At 36.1% G+C, this 18865-nt stretch overlaps 1 protein-coding gene across 2 annotated transcripts in view; it reads left to right on the forward strand.

The window, feature by feature from the left end:
* jbug (filamin-type immunoglobulin domains fbug) overlaps positions 1–18865 on the forward strand; it is a 396750-nt gene that overhangs the window by 142961 nt on the left and 234924 nt on the right. The window lies entirely within an intron of this gene.

Here is an 18865-nt window from a genome sequence, read left to right on the forward strand (position 1 = left end):
GTTAATTTAAAGTATAAATAATGGTTTTATAACATAACTTTTTGTACATCTTGATATAAAAACTCTCAGAGTTTCGCAGAATGGTCAGTGCAACTCGATGTGTACGCCTCGAGCTACCCTGAAGACATCTAAAAGGTACTCAACCTTCTGTCAAGTGTTCCATAACATTTGTGGGGTGATTAGCGCAGCTGCATTTATAATGTGTTGTCTTAGTTTTTCCAAAGTGTCAACTGTATCACGTTGGTACACAACACTTGCCACAAAGCCCCAGAGGAAGGTCAATGGGCGTCAAGTCGGTTGACCTAGGTGGCCAGGCAAGGGTTCTATTCTTCCGATCAACCTATTGGGAAAGTTTGCATTCAAGAAGCCAAGCACTGCTCCATAATAATGGGGTGGAGCCCCATGTTGCTGAAAAACCGATTCTGGGAGGAGTTGATCAACAAAAAAAGTTCTGCACATGTCTAGATACACATTCCCTGTGACTGTCGCCTCGATGAAGAAGAATGGTCCAATGACGGAATGTTTTACTGACTTGGACAGTTTCTGCATCTTATCAGATGTAAATAAAAACAATATCTTCATCTGATTTTAAATGTTTAGCATTTATTTCTCGGTCCCTCTAAGCGGGACCGGTTTATTGTTAAAATAATCAAATGTTTAATATAATTTATATAATTTTTGTGTGTTGATATTTTCTGATTTAAAAGCTTAAACTGTTATACAATTTTCTTCTATGAGTAAATCTAGTGACTAGTGACTGAACTGCAAGAACGTTAATCACAAAACAAAAAAAATCTTACATCTTGAAAACATTTTAAGGGAAACTGAGGAGATTCAATCCAGCATCGGAATTCAAATCCGGTGTGGCTTAGTGGATAAAGCACGTAGAGCTGAAAACCCGGGTTCCAGTCCCGGTGCCGGAGAGAATTTTTCTTTGCGCCACCCATCCTTCATCATATGGTAACGCAGAATTCCTGCACGGAAATATCATACGTACTTCGGTACGTCACAATAAAACAAACATAATCTGAAATATGAACATCAGCTATTGAACAGGAGGGAACAAGCGAGACGTAGCGTGTTCACACATATTCTATAATAATCCGCAGCGAATAGAACAGAGTCGGAATTCTTTTCGACTTTATTTATACAGATCTTAAGGCAAGAACACGTGGTAGGCACGAGACAGGGATGACCAGTCGTGGAAATGTGAACTTGGAAGAGGTCTAATTCCAAAACTGAATTCATTACTATAATTACGGTGATGATATATCGTTCCCTGAGAGTAGTGAGAATTACTCAGTAAGTGGAGGAAATCCTGAAGTGTGAAAACATCGTCATGGTTACCCCTAAATACAGAATTAATGGCAGTTGCAGCTCGTAGAGGGACACAATTATGAAAAATTAAAATGTAAGAGACGCTGAAATTTTCCAATGACAAATCCTGCATAATGAACTTGGATTCAAGAAGCGTCTTCCATACAAAGAGTGGCAATTCAGAATCTTCCTTATGCAGCCATCACATGTCTGCACATGTCCAACAAATGGACGAAGAAAGATTATCCAAAATTATACTGTATGGTAGAAGGGAACCAAAATGAGGCATAGTAGACCAAGGGTAGGGATCTACAAGAATTAGAGCCAAATACAATGAGATTCGGAAAATGAGAGAACAGAGCTCACAGAAGAAAAAAATCGAGACAAATTGTAAGGGAGACCGAGTCATATGGGTTCTGTAAAGCTGAGAAAGAAAAATCAAACACTGTGATGATCCATCACTGGAATTTTCGACTCTATGGTTAGAGAAATATAGAGATGAAGAAAGCTACTTCATGGGTAATGTTTTAGTTTTCATTGCTAAGAGTGGAATAGCAAAATCTTCGTTCATTATTATTATTATTATTATTATTATTATTATTATTATTATTATTATTATTATTATTATTATTTTCATTAATTGTCACTCTTTCTTAAACAGTGTCAGCCTTCGTATTCCTACGGAGGACATGAGGCATCACAAACACTTCTATATTAGAAATTCTAAATATTCCTCGCTGGTCTGTAGATGTATTAAAAATGCTAACTTACATGTAGGCGATTTCGATCCATTCAATGTATAGAAGTATTAGAATATGGCAATGTCTTTACTGATATTATTTGCATACACATATTGGTAATACTTTTTAATAATCAACTCCTTCCCCTAAATTTTAAAGTATTAATTCTTGTAAATTAATCTTTTGTTGTAATCTAAGTTCTTCATTTTGTTGTTGATTCAATTATTTAATTTGTACCATAGTTACTCATTTTAATGTATTAATTGTATCATTGTGCTAGACTTTTATTGGCCAATGCCTGTTGTCCAGCACATAAATACCAGTAAATAAATAAATAAATAATTATTAATTATGATCGTCCTCGTCATCATCAATAATAGCAATAACAGTAATGGCTCTAGGATTATTCAGTCTTGTTCTACACAACTAAGGTCTTTCTCATTTTGTCTGTAAAACAGTGGAGTGGATGGTTTCAAAATGCCACCATCTCAAATTCAATTTTACGATCCCAGACAGCATCTGTGTATGGAGATTCTGCAACGTAGCAGACGATTTTGTTTTCGCGAATACATACAGATTCGCTAAGGATAGGCTGTAGCTTGATCGAAGTGTAAATACATTTCAATTATTTGCCATCATCCAGTGTTTATTTTCACATTTGTGACCTTCCGTAAAGGAAAAAGTAGCAATGCTCACTTTGTCAAATAGTTTCTTTGCACAGTAATTACTTCTTTTCGAAATAGCATGTAGAGGCTGCGTCACTAGGTAACCTCACCGCGAAGGCTCACGGGTAACTATGTTCATCACTGAGGTGACGTCAGAATGATGTCATCCGCGGTGTTGGTGTACTCAGGTCGCGATTCACACGCTGTGTCCGAAATCTAGACCCACTACGAACATGTCGTAGTGATGAACTGATGATACAAAACTACGTACGACTGTACTTGGTCTAGCTCAAGAGGGCTATTATAACCTTCATGGTTAGCTATTTTTTTAACAAATTAGGCGGGAGTAACATTATATCTGGAAAACTGCCGTGATATGTAAGTCCGTTTTTATTAAGATATGATCCATATTTTCTATTATTACTGGAGATCTCTGTCAAGTACAGGTTCCTTTAGTTTTCGTTAATCTATAAATTAGTGCCCGAAGTTTATTCCCTCCCGAAGAAGGTCGTGTAAGTTAAAGATATTATCACTCTCAGCAGGATTTGAATCCGGGAACCTAGGATGTAACGGCATGCTAACCCTTAGACTATCAGGACGGAAATATTTAGTATAAATTAGTATATTTCATGGGCATCATGCTCAGTTGAATTTTTTTAATTAGTGGCGTTATAGTCCCTTAAGGGCCCAAACCGACCAGCCGGCTGCTGACCTCACGCCCACATTCCGAAGCAGAGGTGGACGATTATCCAACCAGAATGGAGGTATCGTGTGGTTAGTACGATGATTCCCCCACCCGTTATAGTTGGCTCTCAGGTGAATAGTAAATGTGTGTTGTTGTTTATTGACATTTCTGGCTTTGAGCCAGAGGCCGTTTTAGGGTCTTATACGCGCAGGATGCCCTCTCCAGCCATTGTACATAAATAATAATAAATATATATTGACATATATGAAACTATTTCTGGCATAAATGCCAGTAGGTGTGTGAGTGCAGTGACTGATTCCTTTTATTTTGGTGTAGGCCTAATTTGTTAATTTGCGATATTTAAGGAATGGTGAACGGGAGAAGAGTTCGGGGTAAAAGATATCAGCTGATAGACAACGTTAAGGTATTATATGGGGAGATTAAGAGGAAAACAAGAAATTGGGAAGAATGGAAAATGCTGGGTTTGCAGTTAAAGACCTGCTCTTGGGCAGAACACTGTGCATACATACATACATACATACATACATACATACATACATACATACATACATACATGCATACATATGTGCGCACATACAGTACATATATATTTTTTTAGATTTTTAAGTTTTCCCTTCCGGTGACAGAAGCGCCTGAATGGTTATGGAGACTTTCATGGTGTAGTGTTATTTTATTGATCTGCCTCTCTGTTGCTGTCGTTTGTCCTCTCAGACAGTATTCAAATTTCCAACACGTGTTTGCGGTTTTGTTTGTGTGTTTTAGTTTGGTGGTTGGGGCTGGTGGTAGTTGTAGAGGAGTTTTTCCAGTGTTGTTCTGTTGTTTGTGTTCGGTGGATCTGCGAAGATGTGTTGTGTATATATACGATTTACTGCCGAATGTGTGTATTTCTTGTTTATGTTGTTTAGATGTGTGAAGAGTGGCTTGGTTTTTGTCGTAGTGTAAACAGCCTTGTTTCTGGTGCGTCTCTGCAGGTGGAAGATTTGGCGGAGAATTCTTCTTTCGCGGGCTTCGAATTTTGATTGGGTCCTTGAATGTGAACAAAATTATCTCAGTAGTTCAAGAGAAATGACGAACAGAGGCTCAAGGTGTTTGAGAATAAGGTGCTTAGGAAAATATTTGAGACTAAGAGGGATGAAGTTAAATGAGAATGGAGAAAATTACACAACACAGAACTGCACTCATTGTAATCTTCGCCTGACATAATTGAGGCGCTCAGCACACAAATGGCCCAACCCACAAAATTTGAATATTCAGTTTATTGCTTTAAACAGCTTCTCATATTGTTCTCTTCAAAGTGTAAATCGGCCTAATCATCATTCCCAGTTTTTCCATGAGATTTCAGCACAGGTTTCGTTTGTGTATCGCATTTTGCGCATTGTTACAAAGAGGTAAATTGGAAATATAAATTTGTGGGTTGGGTCATTTGTACGCTGAGTGCCTCAATTAGGAACATTAAATCCAGACGTTTGGAATGGGCAGGGCGTGTGACAAGCATGGGCGAAACCAGAAATGCATGTAGAGTGTTAGTTGGAAGACCTGAGGGAAAAAGACCTTATGCAGCTAAAGCATAAAAGCGCAGGGAGAGGAGGAACTAAGGAGAAAGGCACCGAACATATCTAAGGGAAGGGAAAGATTGAACAAGCGCAAAGGGAGCTTCGGTTCTACAGAGACTCGGCAACTTTAACTGAACATAAGGCCTCTGACCGGTTTTCAATAGACTCGGGTATTTTAGTTTACATGCTTCACTTCCACGTACTGCTGGATGCCTAAGGAGTAGGGCGAAGTTCGTAGTATCTTGATATCCCCTCTCACGTTCGAACATTGCACGACACTAATTTATTCTGACATCTCTTGACAAGCTTTTATTCAACAAATACCCTAATATTAGTTAATTGGAATTAGGTTTTAGGCCCTGACTGAGAGCGAAGGATTTTTACGCCATGTAAAAGTTCTCTGTCCTTCAATGAGCAGACTTTGCCAGATTTACCTACAGTGTCACCCCACCTCAAATTTGGAGATTAAACAATGGTCGCGTGTGTCTATTCCGCACATCGCCGGTAGTGCATAGCCATATCGGTTTACTTGAGGTTTCTGTATTTCAGGCATTCCCGATAGCAAAAATCTAGTTTTGCGCATGCCGTCTGTCTGTGTGTACAGCAATTTCTCCTAACTATTAGAAGGATTTTATTCAAACTCTCTTTCCAATTCACTGCGGGCTAAAGTAAGGAGTTTTACTATGACCTTTACTTTTTAACTTTACTTTAGAATATGCCATTAGGAAAGAGGGAGGGTTTGTAATTGAATGGATTACATCAGCTGCTTGTTTTACTCGTATATCCATGGCGTGTGTATGTTAGGAGAGAATACACAAACTGTTAGGGAAAACACGAGAATTTTACTTGAAACAATTAAAGAGATAAGTTTGGAAGTAAATCTCGAAAATTGGAAATTTATACTTTGAAGTGGTGGAAAAATTCAATTGTCTTGGAGCAACAGTAACAAATATAAATAGCTCTCGGGAGGAAATTAAACGCAGAATAAATATGGGAAATGCCTGTTATTATTCGGTTGGGAAGCTTTTATTATTCAGTCTGCACTCAGAAAAGCTGGAAGTTAGAATTTATAAAACAGTTATATTACCGGTTGTTCTGTATAGTTGTGAAACTTGGACTCTCACTTTGAGAGAGGAACAGAGGCTGAGGGTTTTTGAGAATAAGATGCTTAAGAAAATATTTGGAGCTACGAGGGATGAAGTTAGAGGAGAGTGGAGAAAGTTACACAACGCAGAACTGCACGCATTGTATTCTTCACCTGACATAATTAGGAACATTAAATCCAGACGTTTGCGATGGGAAGGGCATGTAGCACGTATAAGTGAATCCAGAACTGCATATAGAATGTTAGGTGGGAAGCCGGAGAGGAAAAGACCTTTGAGGAGGCCGAGACATAGATGGGAGGATAATATTAAAATGAATTTGAGGAAGTAGAGATATGATGGTAGAGACTGGATTAATCTTGCTCAGGATAGGGACTGATGGCGGACTTATGAACCTCCGGATTCTCTAAAAGCCATTTGTAAGTAAGTAAACTATATCAATGAGTCAATTTTCCGGGGTATGGTAAATTGAAATATGGAAATTTTATTAAAAAAATTAGTTGGTAATTCTTAAAATCAAGAATAGGGATTGATGATGAACTCAAAATCGACTCTAACGAAATTAAAAAATTTTATTTGTTCAGTAACATGAAGAAATAAATAGCTGATAGTAGACCTATGTTCCCAGACCGATATGTTTTGAAGCGTTTATGATGTTATATACTCGTAGAAGTGTTTCTATGTTTCGTTGCCAATTTTACAAGGTCCACAAAAATTCACACCTCAGCAGTCATTCATCATCCTTATTGGCGAGCGAGTCATTGTTATGATTAGAACCATAGTCATAAACTATTCGTTGTACATGAGTGAACCGATTTTAAATGTCCCATTTCCTAAATAGCAACGTAATATTAGAAATTACCGTTTCGCTTATGTGCAGGGACCGGCAGTTGGTTCTGATTAGTTTGGTAGAGCTGTAAAATGAAATGAGAGTAGCGGAAATGAAATGTTGTTAAGGCAACATGAACTTCCAAACATGCAATTTTGTTAATCACGGATGCTTGGCCAGTTAACGTACGCTTTTTTGTGGTATGAGTATATATTGAAAGTAAGTCCGTTTTTCAAACACAACGACGATTTCGCCGCGAGTTCAATGTACAGAGACACGGTACAGATTCCTTCGAGGAACACAATAGTGAGTTGGTTTAACATGTTTAATGCCAGAGGCACTTTACAACCTTCTTTTCATGGTAGTGGGCGTTATGTTCATACTCCAGAAAATATCCAAAGAGTGAGACTGGCTGTGCAACGAAGTCCGCCAAGATCTGCAGTGAGACATGCTGCGGCCTTGTACATATCTGGCAGGACAGTTCGTCGGATATTGCAAAAGTACTGCCAGAGACATACTGCGATTGTTGAGAAATTTCTTCCCAGGACGCATAATTTCTCGGTTTGGAGATATCAATTGGCCTGCTCGATCCCCAGATCTAACAGCTCCTTACTTCTTTTTGTGGGGACAACTCAAAGCAAGAGTGTTTCAAACCAGACCACGCTCTATCCAGGACCTAAAGAACAGGATACAGGCTGAAGTGCAAGAAATCAACGAAACCCCAGGTTTATTGCAAAGTGTCATGAACAATTTTCGTGTAAGATTACAACAGATCATAAGGTACCAAGGGGATCACTTGAAATGTGTAATTTAAAAAAAATGAAGACATTCCAATAAATTGCATTATTGAAGCTGCATACTGTGTTATTTTTTAATTTTTAAACCTTATAGCTCCTTTACAACAGCACGTTGAAACTCGTTAGAACCAAATGCCGCACCCTGTACTAATTCACCAGTGTAGCGTAAGAATCCGCTGAATTTCAAACAATGAGTCATCTATGACTACAGCTTTGTCGATTTTATATTGCCACTTAATTCGCAATTGTTTGTACAAAATAATCAGTGAGTAATACCATAAGTTCCTTATTATTAATAAACTCTGAAATAAACGACATCAATTCCCTCAGCATTAAGTACACCCAATAAATTTCATTTTACGAAATGTCGCTTCCATTACAGCTTATATATCATTGTAATTACATTCTCATTTTTTAAATGTCATTATGTTTTAATAGCAATGAATATTGCCATTATTCTGTTACAGTTAGAGGGGAGTTCACTGAATTATAGATGTCTCTAGTCACATTTCTATAAATTTCTTCATTCTACCTTTACAAATTTCAATTAAATATCTTACGATGTCTCTAGCCTCTAATCTATAGATGTCTCTAGTCACATTTGTATTTGTCTACCTTTACAAATTTCAATGAAATATCTTACGATGTAGGTAAATAACGCGTTATCATCTTTAATTAATAATTAATTATTATTCTAGGCCTATTCACGAAATATCCTTATTAAGTACCACGCGAGGGTTTTATTTTCCCTTCACACTCATAAATTTACCGACAAAATGAAAGCCTCTTGTGCAATCTGGAACACGAACGGCTATCTTATTTAGGTGCATGGTAAATGGTTTTATTTATGTGTATTTTTCGAATAAAATGCCTAGTTTAAAAAACTACAAAAGTAATAGGAACTGAATCGTTGTGACACGCATAAAATGTTATGAGGAAATATGTACCTATCAACTTTTTGATACGTATGTTTTTCTTATTTGTTAATGCAGATGTTTTTGTAGATCTATTGGTTTCCGTATCCTTCCTCCTTTCTCTTCTGCCAGTTCCTTAAAATTGGACTACTACTGCCAGTGTTGAAGCCTCTGTATTTTGTCTCCTTCTATTAGCGTGCAATATTCTGAACAACGAACCAAATAATGTACGGTACTGTATTGAGAATACTTGGTAAAACGTAAAATATGTTTCAGATCTTAATTTAGTCCTTTGTGCCAATTTTATTCTATCATAAGAAAAATGGAGATGCCTTTTATATTCTAGATAAGTTATTACAAAAAAACAGTTATCTTATTTTATAAATAATTAACGCTACCGGTAAATAAAATTATTAACATATTGTTAGTAACAAAATACTATATAACACTAAATTCCATCTAAGGAATCAAATTGAAAAACCTTTCCTTTAAATTTACCCGAAACCCTTCTGTTATGTTAATATTGCGTAAATTGAATTTCGAAACGTGGGTAGAAGAAATTCCACGCGTGACCTCTATGCGCGGCATGGTCATTACCAAAACAGAAGAAAGTTGCATCACAAGCCAGCACAACAGAAGCGATTGGCTATGGAGTGGTCCGCTGTGAGAAAACACGTCATTCGGCATGGCGGACATCCACACAGTTGAGGGAAAGATGGTTCAATTTTTTTTTTTAATATCGATATAGATATGGAAACAATCGATATGTAAAAGAGAAACAACTGCTACGAAAATGACTCGTTCTTTTGCATACATTTTACGTTTCATCAAGAATTCAGTTTTTTTATCATGCTGTGAATATATTGTTTATAGTTTATTTTCTTGAATTATATAATTTGAAATACATACGTATATGCATATATACAAACATGCATACATACATACGTATATACATACATACGCACATAGGCCTACATACGTACATACATACATACGTACATACATACATACGCACATACAAACATACGCACATACAAACATACGCACATACAAACATACGCACATACAAACATACGCACATACAAACATACGCACATACATACATACATACATACGCACATGCATACATACATACGCACATGCATACATACATACGCACATACATGCATACATACGCACATGCATACATATATACATACATACATACGCACATGCATACATACATACATACGCACATACATACATACATACGCACATACATACATACATACATACGCACATACATGCATACATACGCACATGCATACATACGCACATGCATACATACGCACATGCATACATACGCACATGCATACATACGCACATGCATACATACGCACATGCATACATGCATACATGCATACATACATACATACATACATACATACATACATACATACATAGGTCCTACTCGTAGCTACATAGACCTACGTACATACATATATTTCATACATTACATTCATTCATTTTTATATCTAGGATACTGTAAACGTAAATTTCCGTGAAAATCTCGAAACCAGTTTTTTCAGCATCATACTACTTTTACTTTACACTTCATATAATGATAAAGTAAAAACAGTACAAATAGAATGAAATATATTTATGTACAAGGGACAATCAATAAATATCCAGACTGCCCTGAATGTAGGCAACACATAAGACATAGTAAAAGAAGTTGTCTAGAACTACGCAAACGCCTGGTATCTATATTTAATGCATCACTTGAAAGACAGAGAAGAAGACTTGTCGTAAGGCATATATGGAGAGATTCCAGGAAAAAATCGCAATAGGTCCTTTACATATTTGCACAAAATCACGTGTAGAAGCTCAGTTCTTAAAAACAATCTGACGCTGTTTGATAGACTGACTCAACAGGCATGGAAAAAATGATCTTCAGTGACACGCGCACGTATGCTTAACGGTACAATAAATACAAGTGCAACTCGGAAATATATTGATTGCACCTTGTATATTATTGCATATAGTGATATTAATACGGAATGCATGCTTTTGCACTTAATTAAAGTACTGATAATTAACACTTATCGCTTTGTGCCAAAATAGCACATTATAATACCACAGTCTAGTATATACAGTCACGAAGCTTGAGTTGTGAGGGTGCTAAGAACAATAGATTGTGCCGTTCTATTTCGCATTGTCTGTAATGAGGCGATATTAGCGATCCTAGTGGTTAGCAACTATCTATGGATGCATAGTTACTCGTATTGAGGTTCGTGACTGTATAGACTAGACTGTGATAATACTGCCATTGGTTGTGTACGTCTACTGGAAAAATAAACTTTGGCAGTGTACACGAAAATGCAGTCAAAATAGGTACTGGCTTGTATTTAAGATACCAGAGTGACATGTAGCCAGGGTTGCAATGGTAATTGAAATAGGTTTCCTACTTACTCTCAAGATGAAGTACATGGATGAAATGGAATTCCATCAATATTTCTATTTAAACCGTGATACGTGCGCTAGCCAAACGGACTTTTACCAGTTAAAAATGCAGAAATATATCGCCATTAAATGACAATTTCAGTTACCTGCATGAGACATCTCGATGGACATGTTTTAAATGGTTTAATAAAATATTTGGTGAGTATAAAATGTTTATTTAAAATGTTACACAAAAGTAACATATATTCATAAGAACTTTCAAAGAGCCCTATATCGTTCATTATCTTTGACCTGGTGATGTCTGTTTCTTATGTCATCAGCTGTTCGATGTTCTAGTAATCACTGTTTTACACAAGATTTTGGATCCTATAAATGAACTGTAGTCCTATTAGTTTATAAACTTAAACTAGACACGTTTTCAACCAACAGACGATTTCTAAATGGTGTCATAATGTTCCAATAACTAAACTCCTTCTTGTAGTTACTACTCGTTATTGGCAATGTTCCTATGGCCAATTTTACTTTCGTCAAATCATCTTTTAACACATTTCTTATTTCTACCGATGAAGTATCTAAAATCTTTATGATCTGTGTGGAACCTTTTGCGAAATCTTTAATATCAGTGAGTGCAGAATAGAGATGGGTAAAAAATAACACAACAGTTATTTTGGAACTGTTCCGGTCTCGGAACTGTTGCAAAAATGAACAGTAGGTCGGAACCTCCTCTTCCGAAATAACAGTGTTCCGACTCAGAGCTGCTCACTTGCCCAGCTGTTGCAGGCTCGCAGTACCGCGTTGCACAAGGTATGTTCCGACTCCGAGATAACAGTCGGAACGTCGGAGCTCGTTCCGATGCAAAGACGTTTTATAGTTGTTCCGATGAACCAATGTCAGCTGCGATTACACTGTTCTCGTTGTTCTTTATGTTGTACTTGGAACTTCGTTGGATGAAGTTGGTACTTGAAACTCTCGCGTGGTTGGAGGGGGACGCATGGAAATTGAAATCCTTGCGGTGGCGCGAACTTTAATATCAACAATTGGAAGACTGTCCAATCATCTGTAATGTTATAGTAAGTATTTAATAATCTGTAATATTCATTCCTATTCAATTCCGCGGGAATTATTAATTCCCGCTTTATAGTTTATTTCACCATTAGTTGACTAATTCTGTTTTATAAACATTCTACAAAGTCATAAAGTACGCATACTATTATTAATTCATTGATCAGCTAATTCTGTACATGTAAGGTTAAAGTCGTAAATGGTAATGAGTGGTTTAGTTACAATGTGTGCATGTCGTTTGTTGAGGTTAAGTCTGACAAGCACAAGTTTTTGTGATATCTTCTCTGTTATCAAAGAACGACAAAAATGTTGTAGCATTATTTGTTGGAAACTGCCCATATAAGTACTGATTTGGAGAGCGAGGTTTAATGCGAAGTTTAAATTACACTTTGGTAAAGATGCGTTTCCAACATTTTACTAACCCACTGCGGGATTTCCAGGTTTCAGTACTGCCAATATATATTTTTTATTATTTATGAAATTGTAATATTTATTATTATTATTATTATTATTATTATTATTATTATTATTATTATTATTATTATTATTATTATTATAACTGTGCATTAATAAAAGTAAAAATAAAAATTAATGATTTTTTTTATTATGTAATAGAACAGAAATTACATACCATATGTTTTAAATGTCATGTTAATTTTTTTTAGTTGGCTACCATGTCTTTATAACTTTATGTACGAAAACAAAGTGTTGTATTCTGTCCTTGCAGTCAACAGCTGTTTAATTACAAACATTAAGCTTTTGAGTTCTGTCCGCATGCACAGCAATTTTCCAAAATCGATTCGAATGTGCATTGCAGTGCCATCTATAGATAAGAATGTGTACTATGTCATGCCTATGAATGCTCCAGTGTAAGCTGCATGGTGAAGAGGGAGGGTACTGTACCGTTCGTTTGAACGACTCCTCAAAAGGAACAAGAGTCAAAGAGAAGGCACATATCAATGAACGACTCCAACTCATCACCACTGGTGACTGTTATTTCGGAACTGTTATTTGGAACATAGTATTTTTTCGGAACTGTTCCGGGAAAAGAACAACTTCGCCCATCACTAGTGTAGAAAGTCTTCATACACCAAAATATTTTCACTAAATAGACTTATATGCGGGGTTTAATTACATAATAAAAACAACAATTATTTTTTCCTATACACCTAATAACATAACTAAGAGATTTATATGCACATGATTAATCAGGACCAACTCTGTTAATACAAAATAATTGTTTTCTCTAAAAAGAAACTAAAAACAACAAACAAAAAGTGTTCATACAGTTACAAATTAATGTCCTATTCTTCAACAAATTAACAGAAATTAATACGACTGACAGAAACCCTGAGAATATAGTTTAAATTAGCATCTGAAATATTCGACTGCAATTTTGATTTTGTACACTTGAGGACAGAAAAATATCGTTCACATAGGCTACAAGTTGAGTAAAATTCAGAGTGAACAAAGTTAAGCTCCGTTCAGTGATCGATACCACACAATTATCTTTACATGTTGTGCCAACTTAAGATTTTATTTATCTAATGTAGCCTAACCAAACATAACAAACGTATTTTTTGTTTATCTAAGCAACACTATTCTGAAGGCTATAACAAAAAGAGATCGTATTTGGATACCTCACAACAGTACTCTTTATCTCGTCGCATGGCAATTTGCGCGCGTGCAATTTTGAGCATTTGTGAAGCCCTGTCCTAGACACAGGTCGGGAAATATGTCCTCAAATCGAGAAAATAGTGAAGTAACTATTACAATCACTGTTTGACTTGCTAATCAGAATCCCAGTGCATAGAGATTGAAGTCCTTACCGTTCCCCGTATCCTGCTATTAGCACAGTCTAGTACAGTATATACAGTCACGAAGCTTGAGTTGTGAGGGTGCTAGGAACAATAGACTGTGCCGGTACTATTTTGCATTGCCTGTAATGAGGCGATAGTAGCGATCCTAGTGGTTAGCAACTATCTATGGATGGATATTTACTACGTATTGAGCTTCGTGACTGTATATACTAGACTGTACTATTAATACAAAGTTTTACCCCTGAATGTGTTCCTCTTGGGTTGTGTGAAATGTCTGTCATTGAAAGAACCTCGCAGTACTGATGCACCTGGCGATAACTATGGGTAGTCACGCCATGGAACTCTGCCTACAGAGTTTGATCCCAGGTTGTTCTCTTTCGTGTAGTCTATCTTATAAACTGTCCTTCCTCTTCTGGCATCTCAACAATTAAAATGAACATGCAATTATTATATAATGCAGCTATTAAAGGTACCCAGCTGTTAAAACTGTGGTTCACAAGTTTTATATATTTAATTTATCTAACTCTGTGTATAATGTTACCAAACTTGGAGATATATTTACAAAATCCGAGAGAAGATGTAGTTAGAATTACAGAAGTGTTTTATATCTTCAATCGAAAAATACTTTATGTATAAAATTGAAACTTAGAGGTGTGTACGTACACGAATTGCCTTGTAAAACAAACGTAGCCCTGTCCATTACCAGAATGAAGAAAAAGTAAGAAATATTTTCTGGACAAGGCGGAAAATTCCTTCCTTACCACAACGAATTTTAAAAATCTGGCGAAGTCTGTTCATTTCGAGTCACTGCATGTGTTAAAGGATTAATTGCTTTCCGTTAACATTTGCAAAGGCTACTTTTGTATTCGCTGGAATACATTCATAACATATATTTACCCTTGAACAGTTTGCTTTCGTAGCATTTTTGGTTACTTGACAAGAAATGGAGAATATCATTATGAAAGACAGATAGGCTACTTTTTTTTCGTTTATCTGTTAGTTTTTGAATGCCGATTTTTATAGATGGAATAGTAATATTACAACCTACAATATTCAATGAAGGACTAAACCTATATCAAGGGAATTTTGACAAAATTAATTACATCTGCATAATCCAATTTATAAATTAAATTTGTAGCTTACTTTTTGAATTACAAAAATATCAATTGTGTTAAATGCAGGAGATGGAAGTTTTAACATTTTGGTTCCATAGTGAAGAATTTTACTTCTGTATGTTATGTAAATGATAATCAATAAAATAATCCATAAACAGGAATGGTGACACATTAAATAATTGATAGGTTATGAGATGCGTAAAATGTATTTTGAAAAAAAAAACAATTAGTCACTTCCGTAATAGCGGTACCGTTTTTTGTTAATCTCTATGTTGAGCGTAAAGTTGAAAATAAAACAAGGATTTAAACTTCAAAGACTGTGAAATTATATAATTTTAACTCTAGAGAGCTATTTGCAGCTCTAATATTATATCTTCACGTTGCTTGGTTTATGTACACGGAAATATCTCTGTAACACACATCAAGGAAATATATTTTAAAATGTCGTAAACAAGTTACGGGTAATGCGTCTGTGATGCAACGGACAGTCCTCCGTGTCCAGATGTTTGGGCCAAGGTGAAGAAGTAGTGGCGAATCCGTGCCTCGCTAATTGAGTTCTGTGTTCCTGGTTGGCCGCAATGCAGCCTCCAGAACCACCGCCGCGCTGCCTGACCTCAGCAACTATCCGCCCCCTCCCTACTGCATGACCAGAAAAACCCGGTTCACCTTAGTAATGCACACTCGACCGGCCACATGGGTGTTTGCATTCCTAGAGTGCAACGGAGACTTCGATGCTGGTATAAGAGCCGAACTCTGGATCTGAGTGATCATACACCAGGTCAATGTAGTATATGACACTGGATATAATTATTAGGATTACAACCAGCACTTCCTGTATTCTTCAATACCTGTACGACGCTTTAAAATTACCTCCAATAGAGTTTTAATGCGAAATTCCAGCTGCGCGATAGCAATTCATTGTGTGCAAGTGTGTTCCAGTTACAGAGCTGCCGCGCAATTACTCACAATCAGTTCACTACGAAATATTTGTCAAGTATGACGAAATTTTCCGCTCGGATTGACAGTCATTGATAGAGACAGACTTATACGTAGTTCAGTCAGCTGAAGTAGTAAATTTTAAAATTACACCAACCATGCAAATGTCATGTACTTCAGCGCCGTTCTAAATTATGAACAGTACAGCAGTGGAATAACTCTTCTCGGGTTCTCAGCCAGGTGAGTTGGAGATTAGCTTCCAAGCTTTCGACGGCTAGCTCTGCCATCTTCTTCAGGGACGAAGTCTTCGACGGCTAGCTCTGCCGAAGTCTTCGTCCCTGAAGAAGATGGCAGAGCTAGCCGTCGAAAGCTTGGAAGCTAATCTCCAACTCACCTGGCTGAGAACCCGAGAAGAGTTATTCTATATCAAAGGCCGGGAAAGCCACAAGTCATACACAGTACAGCAGTGGACTATTCAGAAGAGGTACAGTTTCCGCTGTTCCCATTGCTCGTGAAGGATATAAAAAACTGACAACGTTTCGAAGGTTATATATAACTTCGTCTTGAAAGTTCATTGCATTTGGTGGCGATTTAATTAGCAAATGTCGGATTCAATAGCAAGCATGGTGACAGCTGTACGACCGAGGATGGTCGCTTTTTGAGTTACCATGGTAACATGATTCCATCACACAGACACACATGAATCGTTGCGAAAATACGTAGGCCTAGTTGGAAAAATATATGCTGCTGTAGAATCGTCATTTTACCATTACTATCTGCCTTTGGATATACCACGAGGATTGAGGTTCTGGCTGATATGTACAGTACATCTCATTTGATACGTGTCAGAGGAAGAACAATTTTATTTATTTATTTTGTTTATTTTGCTAGCCTAATAATATTGTAACATAAAATGAAGGGTTCAGAACCATAGTGTGCCAAGCGCCATTTACTAGAACCGTAGAAAACAAGAGTTAAAATGAAGTTATCACCATAATTCAATGGAAAAAAAAATATATATATATATATATATATATATATATATATATATATATATATATATATATATATAGCTATCCTACAAGCAAAACTCAGCTCGAACTCCTCGCGCCGCGCATGCTATACCCCTCTTACCCCCCTCCAGTAGGCTTGAGAGCATGCAGGAAACGGGAGCATACGTCATCTGCGCGAGACAGTCACGCCCGTTGGTTTCTGCGCACTGAGTTTTCTTTGTTGGATGCCTATAGCAAGTAATATAAAGTATACACATTCAAATTAAATGCTATATCATTAAACTTTGGTATTTACTTAACTTTAACCCTTGCTTTCTCCGTTTTTAATAAATGGCGCTAGGGCCACTATGGCTCTGAACCCTTCATATATAATATACACAGATAAAATTATAGCTCACCCCTGAAAGAGTAGAACTCGTATTCAGGGGCGAATTCCTTAATTGAAATTAAGAAATATATAATACAATTTTTCTTTTATCTACCACACAATAAGAATATATAAATTTAAAATTTACAATTTTTCATTATTTATAAAATCTATACAGAACTTTTTAAATTTAATACCAGAACTATTAGAATTGACAAGATTAGGATATTTAAATATAATTTTGTTATATATTCTTGGGCCTAAATTATTACTATCCTCTATGATTAACTACTATAGCAGTGTTATATTTTGGTTCAAACATTCTTAAAGAATTCATACCTTTTGTTTCATAAGTATGAGAATACAATTGGAAGTTGTTTCGATTTTTATGTATAAATTTTATTAATACAATATAATAAATTTATCTTATTTTAAGAACTTTAAAGTCTAAAAACAATTTTTGAGATGGGAAATAAGTACGTTTATGAAGACATATTTTAATTATTTTCTTCTGTAATAAATGAAGTGGATTAAAACTGGTTTTAAATAAGCTACCCCATCCTATAATTTCATACATAATTACTGATTGAAATAATGTTAAGCACGGCTATATTTTACGTAATAAATTTACTACCAAGTAATTCCTAAATAAAACAAAAAAATATATATATATATTAATTTACGTAATTTATTACAAATGTAATTAATGTTTTGGTTCCATTTTAAATGATTGTCGAAAATTATGCCTAAATATTTAACTTCAGAGGACTCCTTAATAATCGCACATTTACATTATATAAGGCAACAATCAGAGTTATGCAATTTAATACTTAATATAGATGTAGGAGATTTGTTACATTTCTCAGATAAAGAGAATGGAATAATTATGGTTTTATTTTCGTTGATAGTAAGATAATTTATATCAAACCAATTTTTTATGAATTTAAGTCCATTATTTGAATTATTATATGTATCATATTTGTATATATCTGAAATCTGATTAGTGTAATATATAGCTAGTCTGCGATGTATGCAATGGAGGGGGAAAGGAACTGGCCATTTTACCCCATTATCTACTGTCTTAGTTGCCTCATGAGTGGTGCCTTTTTGGTATCACTTGTGAGGTTTAGTTGACTAAAGAACAACCCATGTTGCGGTAGGTTGACGAGTCAGTACCAGGTAATGCCACAGTCTAGTATAGTCCGACCATATGATCTGTGCCCCCGTAAGATATGCGAACTGAACCTTAATTCCTTTTCAGCCTCGGCAATTAATTTCTGTCCCTGTATTCCTATTTCTCTCTTTTCTATCCCTCTCTCTTTCTCTCCCCCACTACTCACAATTTTGAGCCTTCTTGCGGGACAGTTTATTTGCACTTGCAGTCCATTGTTGTCAACTCAACATGAATACTGTAGCAAGGAGTGGTGAAAGAAATATTATTAAGCAAGTAATAGCATTTTGCATAAGTCAATCAGCGTCATTAGAC

Source organism: Periplaneta americana, chromosome 3 (assembly GCF_040183065.1).
Source record: "Periplaneta americana isolate PAMFEO1 chromosome 3, P.americana_PAMFEO1_priV1, whole genome shotgun sequence".
In the NCBI taxonomy this organism is placed as follows: Eukaryota; Metazoa; Arthropoda; class Insecta; order Blattodea; family Blattidae; genus Periplaneta; species Periplaneta americana.